The 12,034-nt window shown below is 65.3% G+C and overlaps 1 protein-coding gene across 1 annotated transcript in view; it reads left to right on the top strand.

Moving 5' to 3' along the window:
• Positions 1-12,034, top strand: part of RIMS4 (regulating synaptic membrane exocytosis 4) — a 59,975-nt gene that overhangs the window by 41,175 nt on the left and 6,766 nt on the right. The window lies entirely within an intron of this gene.

Here is a 12,034-nt window from a genome sequence, read left to right as displayed (position 1 = left end):
GCTCAGGGATGGTCCTCGCTGGCCGGGGGTCCGAGGGTAGCATTGGGGGACTGGCGACAGCACTGGGGGCATCTGAGGGCAGCACCGGGGTCCGACGGCAGCACGGGGAGGGGGAGACTGACAACAGCTCTGGGGGCGTCTGAGGGCAGCCCTGGGGTCTGAGGCAGGCCCTGGCCCGCCACTGAGCCCCGGGTCTGCCCCCATCTCTGCTTCCCTTTCCGTTTCTGGCCCCGCCTGGCAGCTGGGGGCTCCTACCCCCTGCCCCCTCCCCCCCCCCGGCCCTCCTAAAGCGAGCATCTCCGGCCGCTGTGAATGGGCTCGCCTTGGCAGAGGCTGCAGATCCACCCACCTCCTGGGGAGACTTTCCTGTGGGTGCGCGAGGGGGAGGACAGCGGAAGGGAGAGCAGGGGGAGCAGGGGGAGGAGGGAACGAGCACGGTCTGTAACCTGAGGGAGTCAGCCCAGAGCACACTGGGAGGCAGATATTCTGGGCCCCTGCCTGGCCCTGCCACAGCCCCTGCCCTCGCCCTGCCTGACCCCGGTCTCCGGGGGTGGCGGGGCCGCGTTCCCGTGGCACAGACGAGGAGCCGGAGGCCCAGAGAGCCCGCAGGACCTGCTCCAGGGGAGACGGTGCCCGAGTGACAGCAGGAGACAGTCCCCGTGGTCCCCTGACCGGCGGCTTCCGGGCCACGGAGGGTCTCACCCCTTCACAGTGGGGAGACTCCACGCCAGCCTCTGGGGCCGGGCAGCCCGGGCTCGTGCCCCGTTCCTCAGGCGCTGGATGGCTTTGGGGGAGCGGCTCGACCTCCCTGAGCCCCACTCATTCGTCTGCAGGAAGGAGCAGGGCCAGAGCAGCCCTCTGATGAGAGGCGTGGCAGGGTTAACCGAGCAGATCTGGAAAAGCAGCACCCTGAGGGAGGCTGGCACCCGCCACGCGTCTGTCTGCAGACCCGCGCTTAGGGTTTCCGCCTGGGCAGCTTGCCGCTTGCAGCCCGGGGCGTCCGGAGGACTCAGTGAGCGTTTCACCTGGCGCTTAGGGGGGCCCGCGTGGCCGCGTTGTGGTAGTGCCAGCCCCAGGGTGGGCAGGGAACTGGGTCCAGCAGAGCACGGAGTCTTGTGGTCCCGAGAGAGGGGCCGAGTCCTGGTGGAAGCTGGCCGGGTGTGGCCCCTCCCCCGCCCCCACATCTGGGTGAGAAAGGGAAGTCAAGGGTCCCGGTTGGGCGGGTGGGGGTGGAGGGGGGCGGTCAGTGAGGCCTGGCCAGCCCCCTGCTTCTGCGGGAGGTATTCTGGGCCCTGGTGTGACCCAGATGCCAGCGCCCTCCCCCTGGGCCCCTGCCAGCCCAGCTGAGGCTCCCAGGCAGCCCTGAGAGCCGCCTGCCGCCCTGCGAGGGCACACTGGGCTGCCCCCCGGGGGCTTCCAGGTCAGGAGATGCCGTCTGCCTCTCCCCTTGCGCCCCGACAACGGGGCTGGGACCCCCAGACCCTGCCTTCTGCCGACCAGTGCTGAGCGGTGGGGTAGCTGGGGACAGGCAGAGGGACCGCGGGAGCCAGGGGTCAAACCCGGGTCGGCCACGGGCAAGGCCAACACCCTACCCCCCCCCCAGGGTTGGGTGCTTGTCGAGAAGACCCTCGGGCCCCAGGGCGAGTGGTTCCAGCTGCCAGTGACCCCCACACCCCCCCACACACCCCACTCTGCATCAGAGTCCCCCGGGAGTGTCTCGGGAAGGCCTGTGCCCATCGCCCAGCCGAGGGGCCCTGCAGTGCCGGGCTGCTGTGCACCGTGCCCACCGGGGCCCGTGCTAAGCTAGGCGTCAGCGTGGTGACCCCCTGGCACTGGGACCAGCAGGTCGCCTGAGGAGGGGTGTGAAGCAGCCAGGTGGGCAACAGAGCAGGTCAGTGTCGAGAGGAGAGACCCCCAGGTGCTTCCGAGGAGGGAGGCAGCGGGAAGGCTCTGGCCTTGCCTGTGGCCCACCCGGGTTAATCCCCAGCACCCTCTGTGTCCCCCAGGAGGGATTCCTGAGAGCCGGCAGCAGCCCCGACGCGGCGGGTGGAGGTGGGTGCCCTGGAGCGTCCACTAACAGGGCGGTAGGGTCGACTCATTCAATCCCCGCGTCAGCCGAGGGCCGTGGGGGCCATCATGGCCCCCCACAGGCAAGGAGCCAGGCCCAGGGGAGGCGCGTCTGCGGGGCCACGGGCACCCCCGGTGCAGATGCAGATATCTGGCATCGGCCTACGTCCTCACCCGCGTCGTGTCATCCTGTGGTTGCTGGGGTTCGAGTTCCCAGAGGGGCACTTCAGGGGTGGCCTGGTGGCTCTGAGCCGCCTCCAGGTGTCCTTGTCCCTGCAGAGTTCCCCTTCTCGGGCCTCAGCACGTGGGACCCGGGCGGCTTATCCCTGGAACTGACCCAGGACTCTCCCTCGGGGTGGGCCCCGGGCGGAGGGAGGACGCTGGCCTTGCTGCGGCAGGCCCGGCCTCAGGCCAGCTGCCCCGGAGAGTGCCGAGCACCGCCAGGAGAGGACCCAAGCACACAGGGTGGAAGGGAGCAGCTGGTGGGGAGTGGAGGCAGCCAGACCACCCCCACCGCGAACTCCCCCCACCCGCCTTCCCACGTGCAGCCACGCCCTGAGCCCCAGACCCCCCAAACATGGAAGAGCAGGGAGCTCACTCAGGAGGGGATTCTGGAAGCCACGGCCCGGGCTGAGGGCAGGCTGAGCAGGGCTGCCCGGGGAGGGGGCACCAGAGCTTAGCCCAGGGGGCTCGGGGAGGGGAGGGCGCCGCGGTGGCAGCCCCGGGACCCACCCCTGCCGGCAGCACCGTGGGCCCTGGGCACCAGAGACAGGCTGGCAGAGGCCAGGAGCCGGGCGCGGGGAGGCCCTGGGGGCAGCCGGGCCCACTGGGCCGCCTGAGTCCTGGGCACCGGCTCCTCCCAGCTGCCCAGACCACAAAAGCGGGGGCCTCAGGGCAGGCCCGCCCTCGCCGGGCTGCACCACTGCGCTCGACTCTCTCTGACTTCATCCACTTCTCCCCCCCCACAGCACCCCTGCCCACACACCCCCCTGCAGCATCTCTGCCTGTACACCCCCCACAGCACCCCTGCCCACACCCCCCTGCAGCATTCCTTCCCGCATACCCCCCAGCAGCACCCCTGCCCGCACACACCCCTTGTAGCACTCCTGCCTGCACACCCCCCGCAGCACCCCTGCCCAAACACTCCCCTTGTAGCACCCCTGCCCGCACACTCCCCAGCAGCACCCCTGCCCACACACTCCCCTTGTACCACCCCTGCCCGCACACTCCCCAGCAGCACCCCTGCTCGCAACCCCCCTGCAGCACCCCTGCCCGCACACCTCCCAGCAGCACCCCTGCTCGCACACACCCCCACAGCACCCCTGCCTGCACACCCTGCAGCACCCCTGCCCACACACCCCCTTGTAGCACCCCTGCCCCCCCCCACACACACCCGCAGTACCCCTGCCCACAACCCTCCCGCATCACCCCTTTCTGCACACTTCCCTTGTAGCACCCCTGCCCACAATCCCCCGCAGCACCCGTGCCTGCACACCCCCCGTAGCTCCCCTTTCCGCACACTCCCCTTGTAGCACCCCTGCCCGCACAACCCCTGCAGCACCCCTGCCCACACCCCCCAGCACCCCTGCCCGCACACCCCCTGCAGCATCCCTGCCCACACACCCCCTTGCAGCACCCCTGCCCGCACACCCCCTGCAGCATCCCTGCCCACACACCCCCTTGTAGCACCCCTACCCGCACACTCCCCTGCAGCCTCCCTACCCACACACCCCCTTGGAGCACCCGTGCCCGCACACTCCCCTTGTAGCACCCCTGCCCACACCCCCCAGCACCCCTGCCCGCACACCCCCTTGCAGCACCCCTGCCCGCACACCCCCTGCAGCATCCCTGCCCACACACCCCCTTGTAGCACCCCTACCCGCACACTCCCCTGCAGCCTCCCTACCCACACACCCCCTTGGAGCACCCGTGCCCGCACACTCCCCTTGTAGCACCCCTGCCTGCACACCCCCCTGCAGAATCCCTGCCCACACAACCCCTGCATCACCCCTGCTCACACACCCCCTGCAGCACCCCTACCCACATACTCCCCCACAGTACCCCTGCCCGCACCCCCCTGCAGCACCCCTGCCCGCACACCAACAGGCTCCTCTGCAGGGCATAGCATCCTCGCAAGCCTCATCTCCTCCAACCCTGCCCCCCTCGGGCCCCACCTGGTTCTCCTTCCCCCTCCCCGCTCTGACTCATGCCTCCTCCAGAGCTTGGCTGGCACACGGTTGCAGCATGGGAGAAGGGCCCGGAGCCCAGCGCCGATGGCAGGCGCGACTGTCGCTGCCCGGCCTCATGCAGCCCTGCTCTCCCCGGCTCCACACCCGGCACCCCAGCCTCCTGCTTCTGGGCGTCTGTCCCACCAGGCAGCGCGGGCCACGGCTGCTTCACGGACCTGCTCAGACGACGAGTGGGCCCCCGTGTGACGCGTACATACATGTGCCCTCCCTGCACACATGCCCCCTCCCCGAACACGTGTCCCTTCCCTGCACATACATGTTCCCTCCCTGCTCATACGTGTCCCTCCCGTCACACACATGTCCCCTTTTGCATATGTGTCCCCCTCCCTGCACACAGATGTTTCCTCTCTGCACATACATGTTCCCTTCCCTGCACATGAATGTCCCCCTCCCTGCACACATGTTCCCTTCCCTGCATATGTGTCCCCTCCCTGCACATACATGTCCCCTCTGCACACACGTGTCCTCTCTGCACACACATGTCCCCTCCCTGCACACATGTCTCCCCCGCTCCCCCGGTCTTGGCAGTCTCTCCGCCATGCCCGTCCCCTCCCAGCTGACTCCAGTGCCCCTCCCCACGGTTGTCCCGAGGTGTCCGGGTCACGACATCCTGCTCCCTGTTGGCCTGGGTCACCGTGTCCATGGCAGGCCTGTGCCAGCCATGGCACCCAGGCTCGGGGCTGCTGCCCTGCTCAGGTGGTTTCCTCAGTCACCCAGGGCAGGGGTCTGGGTAGGGCCCAGGACCTTCCCCTCGCCCGCCCCTGCCCAGCTCTGCGGGTTTGTTGGCATCACTCCTGAAGGACGTGGCAGGGTGGCTGAGGTCGCGGGTGGGGCGGGGCAGCTGTGTGCCTCGCCCTGATCCCCAGTGCCCGTGTTTGCAGAGCGTTCGGCCGCACCGGATTCCGGGCCGAGAACCTGAGCTCCTTTCCACGCCACGGCGCTGCCCAGGACCCAGCTGTCCCCGACTCCTCCTCTGCGGGAAGGACCCTGGCGGCTGGGCGCGGGAGGGCGCTGTGCCCGCAGCAGGACCCCTCCCCCCCCAGGCGGGCAGCCTCGAGCCCAGCCCTGCTTGGGGCCAGCGGTCTCGGGCTTCCAGTCCCGCGTGCTGGGTTCCAGCGTCTCCGTGCTCCGGCCTCTGCCCCTGTGCATGGTGCAAACCCGAAGATCCTAACGTACAGCTTCCAGGGAGCTGGAGGAGGATGAGTGCGTTCACATTGGCACTCGAGTACTCAGCAGTGGCCTCGATGCGTTTTGTTAATTTTTATTTTTTTTAGATTTTGTGTGTGTGTGTGTGTGTGTGTGTGTGTTGTTTCTTTGTTCTGGGGCCACACCCGATGGGGCTCAGGGCTCACTCCTGGCTCTGTGCTCAAGGATCACTCCCGCTGAGTCTTGGGGGACCATGCAGGGTTCCGGGATTGAGCCCAGGTCCGCTGCAGGCAAGGCAGGGGCCTTACCCACTGCCCTGCGTCCCCGGCACCCAGACAGCAAGTCCCGTTTCGGTGAAAGCTGGAGTCAGTGTTACAGGACGGGGCAGCAATCGTGTGGGCGCCCAGCCAGGCTGAAACATGCACGATGGGCACCGAGCTGCCAGGGTGGGGCCAGCTCCGAGGGCTCTCGGACCCCTGAGACTCTCCCGGGGCTGAGCGCGGGCTGTGCAGTGAGCAGGCCGGGCCCGAGCTCCAGTACCTCGTGCCCCCCGTGCACTCTCTGCACACTTTTGACCCTTAAGAAAGAAACACCCCCTGACGGGTCGCGTCACATCCCGGGGGCTGGGAGCAGGTTCTGGACTGTTCCTCGGGTTTGAAAAGCCCAGGAGCCTTGCCGTGGGCCCCGCACGCCGCACCCTGGGTCTGAAAACGCAAACCCGCTCCAGCGCCAGAGAGATACGTGGGATCCCTGGAAGCGGAGCAGAGCCCTTTCACCTTGGCACTGCGTCGCTGCACCCACGGGACACAGGGGACGCCTCGGGGAGCTGGGAGTGGCCTCAGAGCACCACCAGGCGTGAGCCCCACCCGAGGAAAGAGACAGGTGAATGCCGAGCACTGCACCAGAGAGCACTCACAACACACTCTCCCCCTGGCACCCGCCACTGAACCCCGGGGGCCACCACACAGCCGCGGCCCCACCTCTGCCCCCTGCACGCCGTCTCTTCACACTACTTCATCAGAGCCCCTGCTGGGGTCCTTCACGCACTCCCTCCCCCCAGCCAACCTGAGGCTTTAGTCAGGGCGATGCACCCTCAGGGCATGTCTGCACCCATCTCCGTTTCTTTATTCGGGCAGAGGCCTCCCCAGCAATGCTGAGGGCACCCAGGGGAGTACTCAGTCATGGTCAGCAGGCCCCCTAGTGACGCTCCAGCAGCCACGTGGTCTCAGGGATCGAACTTGAGTCCTTGCACGTACAAGGCCTGTGTGCCTGGCCCCGAGCTGTCTCCCCGACCCATGTGCCTCCATTTCCTTTTTTTTTTTTCTTTTCTTTTCTTTTCTTTTTTTTCGTTTTTAGTTTCAGGGTGCCAGGCCTGGAACCCAGAGCCTCACACAGCCAAGGGCTGCAAGGCCGCTTCTCCAGCCCCTGGTTTTCTCATGTCTTCACCAGTGAGCTCCCACTTGGCCACACGTGTGGCCTGTACGTGACACTGTTGCTCTTCTTCCCCTCCTTGTTGCCCCCTCCCCCGAACCCCGTAAACTCGAAGACTTTCATTGCCGCTTTTAGCCCTTCGCAGAGAGCTTTAGGAGTCGAGGGCGGGTTCCCGCGGAGGTGACCCTATCACAGTCTGTGGGAAGGTGGATGGACAGGTGGACATGGCGGGGGGAGGGCGGCAGCCCGACCCGGAACCACTAGGCCCTTTTCCGAGCGGCTGGACAGGTGCGGGCTGGCAGGTGATTCATCTGCAAAACGGAGACTCAGCCCCTCAATAACCCGATTACGTCTTGAACCGTCGCAGAAGATCCAGGGGCCAAACGGAGCACGAAGGTTAATGAGAAAAGACGAATGGGTCTCAGCTCGGCCGGCAAAACTAACAAGATTGGAGCGGCGGGAAATCTCATTTCACCGCTCCCACAAAACAAAAGGCCGCGGGGCTCCGAGATAATCCAGTTCCAGGCCTCTGCCTGGTGGCCGGCCTGGAGGCCATCCCCGGAGGAGCCAGATGCCATCGCCCTCCCCGGCCCCCGCCCTGAAGGTCTCAGGCCACCGCATCCTGCTCCCGCCCTCGAGCCAGAACCAGAAAGGCCTCACAGACCTGCACCATAGCAGGGGGACGCGTCCCCCCTTCATTCAGACCCCGTGACGAGCATCCGGTCTGAGCTGCCATCCATTCCCCCGACAACCCTCACCTGCCATGGTGGGGGTCGGTCTCCCTCTTGTTCATGAGGAAGCCGCAGCGCATGGCAGTCCCCAAGCCACATCGCCGGAGGCCCAGCCTGCAGCTGGCCAGGGGCACGGTCCGTAGTTGCACAGGGGAGGGGGCACTCAATGCTTCTGCCGGCACTTTCCCGCTCCCCCCCACGCCCCCCCGGCGATGGGTCTCAAGGACCCGCAGAGCTGGAGTGCTCTGGGCCACCCTCTCGTCCGTCAGACGTGGGCACAGTTGGGTCGGCAGCTGGCGAGGGGCTCACGCCAAGCCAGCCACTGGCAAGACCAGCGCCCGTGGCTGTGCGGTGCCCGTCTCTCCTCCGACTCCGGGAGTCTCCAACTCTGAGCAGGGTTGGTGACACGCCGGTCCCTGGCCCGAGGGGTCCCACCACCACCTGATCCTCCCTCCCTCTGGCCCCCAGGAGGACGCGCCAACCCATGCAGGGTTTCTGGGGCATCAGCCTGGTTCCTTGGCAGCCGGCGAGGCACCCTGGGACGGGAAATCAGGCAGCCGCCCAGACATTATCAACAATTACTGCTAATTACCAGGGTTGCCAGCTCCCCATTGTCTGCTCACAGCCTCACCAGGAACCGCAGCGCAGACGACGAGGTTGTCGGAGGAAACTTTCAATTTCAGGCTGCACCCGGCCCGGCAGGCTGGGCCCCGGCTGCGCTCTGCAACCCGCGAGTCAGCACTTTGGGGCGCTTTGGAAGCCCAGGCCCTCCTTCAGGGCAGAGCCGAGCTCCCACGCCCTCCCCCAGCCTGCAGGTGTCCTGGAGGGTAGGGACAGAGGCGCGTGCGGAGGAAGGACCCTGTCACGTGCTCTCAGCCAGGGGCTGTTGATGGGGGACCCCAATACTTACCAATCGGGATCTGTAAAATGTCTTGGGGCCTCTCCCGCATAGCTGTTGAGGTGATAGAGCGAGCGCCTGGCTGCTTAGGCTCCAGGACTGCCTCTGGCTTTGGCGTCCCACAGCCCCGCCGGTGTGTGTGTGTGTGTGTGTGTGTGTGTGTGTGTGTGTGGCTTTGGTATCCCCCAGCCCCGCCAGGGTGTGTGGTGTGTGTGTGTGTGTGTGTGTGTGGCTTTGGTATCCCCCAGCCCCACCAGGGTATGTGGTGTGTGTGTGTGTGTGTGTGTGTGTGTGTGTGTGTTGCTCTTTCACTGCGTCTCTGTCTCTCCATCTTTTGAAACTGGATCCATCCAACAAGATGGATCTTCAGCCAGACCCAGGCCCCCGCCAACCCGTTCCGCTGTGACTGTGGTTCCTCTTACGGATCCCGGCCAGGTACAACCCTAGGCTGTTCATCCTAAGGCCTTCCCGGCTCATCTGTGGTCAGGCTGTCAGAGCACCTTTCTTTCGTGTTCTGTTGGGGGGGCCACACCCTGTGGTGCTCACGGGCCATTCCCAGCTCTGTGCCCCTGGAGGAGGGCAGGCTTGGGGGCAGTACTGGGAGATCAAATGTGGGTGGCAGAGTGTGAGACAAGTGCCTTAACCCCTGTACTATCTCTCCCGGCCCCAGAATGTCTGTCCATACCCCGTCTCACCTACCCCTTCATCCAGTCACTGGCACGGAGCTGGTGTCACCCTTTTTTTTAAAAAAAAAAAGCTCTTTGGGTCCCACCCGGCGATGCACAGGGGTCACTCCTGGCTCTGCACTCAGGAATTACTCCCAGCGCTGTTCAGGGGACCCTATGGGATGCCGGGGATTGAACCCGGGTCGGCCGAGTGCAAGGCAAACGCCCTCCCCTCTGTGCTATCCCTCCAGCCCCTGGTGTCACCTTTTGGCGACCACAAATAACGCTCCTGGGCTCAGGGGCGTCCAGACGCCTTCTAGAGACCGTGTGCTCAGAGGGGTGTTTTTTTTTTCCCCTCTTTTCTTTTGGTATATTCCCAGAAATGGAACTGTTGGATCATATGTTAATTCTATTTTTGATTTGTTGAGGAACTGCCATCCAGTTTTGGGCAGCGGCTGCGCCGTTGCACACCCCCCGCAATGCGAAGGGGTGCGCTTCTCCAGCTCCTGGCCCGCTCTGCCGCGCTCCTCTTGCTCCGCTCCGGGTCTGGTAGCAGCCATGGGTGCGCGCTGGCAGGAGGGAGGGTCTTTTTTCAGTTTCATTTTGTTTGGGGGCCACACCTGGCGGTGCTGAGGGTTGACTCCTGGCTCTGTAAAGGATTACTCCGGGATCACGCCTGGGGGGGCTTGGGGGACTGCAGGGCGCCCCTCTCTGCCCCTGGAGTGGGCCTTGGGGACCCAACCCGGGTTGGCTGTGTGTGAGGCAGGCACCCTTCCCACGGTGCTATGGCGCCCGGTCCAGGGGGTGGTTTTTACAGAACAGGCCTGGGGGCGGCCCCTAGCACCTCAGCCACACTCACTCGCTCACTGAGCTGGGGGCCGGCCTGGTGGAAGGAAGGGTGTGGTCTGCGGGCACTGGAGGGGGATAGGTTGGTCGATGGGGGGGCACAGGAGGGGGATAGGTTGGTCGATGGGGGGCACAGGAGGGGGATAGGTTGGTCGATGGGGCACACAGACCGTGTCTAAGCACAGAAGGGGCAGGATTGCGGTGCTGCAAGCGGAAGAGAGAATGGCTCGGAACTAAAGGGGGCACCCCTGGGGCATAGAGGCAGAAACCCCTCCTCACCCGGATGCCCCTTCTTGCTTCTTCAAGCTTGAGGTCACACGGGCTTCGCCGAGTGGTGGTGCCCAGGGACCCCTGGGCCAATCAGCCCCCGACCCCGCTGCTGAGGTGAGGCCTGCAACCCCACACATGCTTCCTGACCCTGGGCTGTGGCTCTGGGCACGTTCTCTGTGGAGAGCGGTGGGCAGCAGCATGGGGGTCTGGGGCTCACGAGTCCATGCTCCTGGGAATGCTGGGCCTTCTGTTCCCCACCCCCACCCCTCATTCCTGGTGTTGGCAGGAAAGGCAGGAAGCAGCTTTCTGGGGCTGCGGTGATCCCAGGAGAGAATAATTGCAAGTGTTTCACTTCTACCGCTAATGGGGCCCACCAGGCATGGCACTTGGTGCCTGTCTCAGCCGGGAGACCCCGGAGATAGAGGCTTTATTACCTCATCAGTGGGAAAGTTAAAGCCAACTGAAGTTGGCTTAAGCAAAGTGATCATAAGGAATTTTGTTGTTTTTAACATTTGTAATAAAAAAAAAAACAGGAAAAACAAACAAACAATAAAACCAACAGTAACTGCTTCAGGCAAAGCTTGATCCAGCAGCTCAGGCAATGTGACTGACTTGATGACTGTTTACGGGCCCAGGTGGTAGCCAGAGAGCTGCTGGAGATGCTCCTCTTATTTCTCAGGTGCATGTGGGATAATACAAGAGCTTCCTCTTCTCACAGTCACTGGGCAGACTCGTGTGGGCTGCCTTGGGCAGCACTGGACAGGCAGGTGCTCACTGGCAGCCTGGGCTCACACGCATCCATGGCGTTGCAGGGCTCTGCCTCCTGGGAGTGAGTGGCCACGCAGGTCTGTTCCCATATTGCTGTGGATTCAGGCGTGGCCAGGCAGCTGCAGCAGGGCCTCGGCCGGGCTGACCCAGTGCGGCCTGGACACCAGGTCTTCCATGCCAGGATGGAGATGCACATTTGGAGGCTGCAGCTGGCAGCGGAGAGGGAACCCCTGGGTCCCCCACTCACTCGAGAGCAGAGAGAGGCCCCCTTGGGTCCCCCATTCACTCAGGGCCAGAGAGGGGAACCCCTGGGTCCCCCGTTCACTCCAGGGCAGAGAGGGGCCCTCCTAGGCCCCCCATTCACTCCAGGGCAGAGAGGGGCCTCCCTGGGCCCCCCATTCACTCCAGGGCAGAGAGGGGCCCCCCTGGGTCCCCCATTCACTCGGGGGCAGAGAGGGGCACCCCTGGGTCCCCCATTCACTCGGGGGCAGAGAGGGGCACCCCTGGGTCCCCCATTCACTCGGGGGCAGAGAGGGGCCTCCCTAGGTCCCCCATTCACTCCAGGGCAGAGAGGGTCCCCCCCTGGGCCCCCCATTCACTCCAGGGCATAGAAGGGCCCCCTGGGCCCCCCATTCACTCCGGGGCAGAGAGGGGCCCCCCTGGGCCCCTGTTCACTCGGGGGCAGAGAGGGGCCCCCCTGGGCTCCCGTTCACTCCGGGGCAGAGAGGGGCACCCCTGTGTTCCAGATTCTCTCCAGGAGCCGCAGCCCCTCACTGACCCGGGCACCTTCCCATCACCCCGACAGCCCCCACGGAGTGGGACGCACCCTGCCCACTGCATGGAGCTGCGCCCGGAGGCTGGTCAGGGCGAGGCGGGGGGGTGGCATGGGACCCAAAAGCCCAGGCCTCTCGGTGGACATGCAGGATGGTGGGTGCCGGAGAGAGAGAGGGAGAAGAAACGGGA

This window comes from Sorex araneus, chromosome 5 (assembly GCF_027595985.1).
Source record: "Sorex araneus isolate mSorAra2 chromosome 5, mSorAra2.pri, whole genome shotgun sequence".
Taxonomy (NCBI): domain Eukaryota; kingdom Metazoa; phylum Chordata; class Mammalia; order Eulipotyphla; family Soricidae; genus Sorex; species Sorex araneus.
This window is presented reverse-complemented; position numbering and strand designations above follow the sequence as displayed.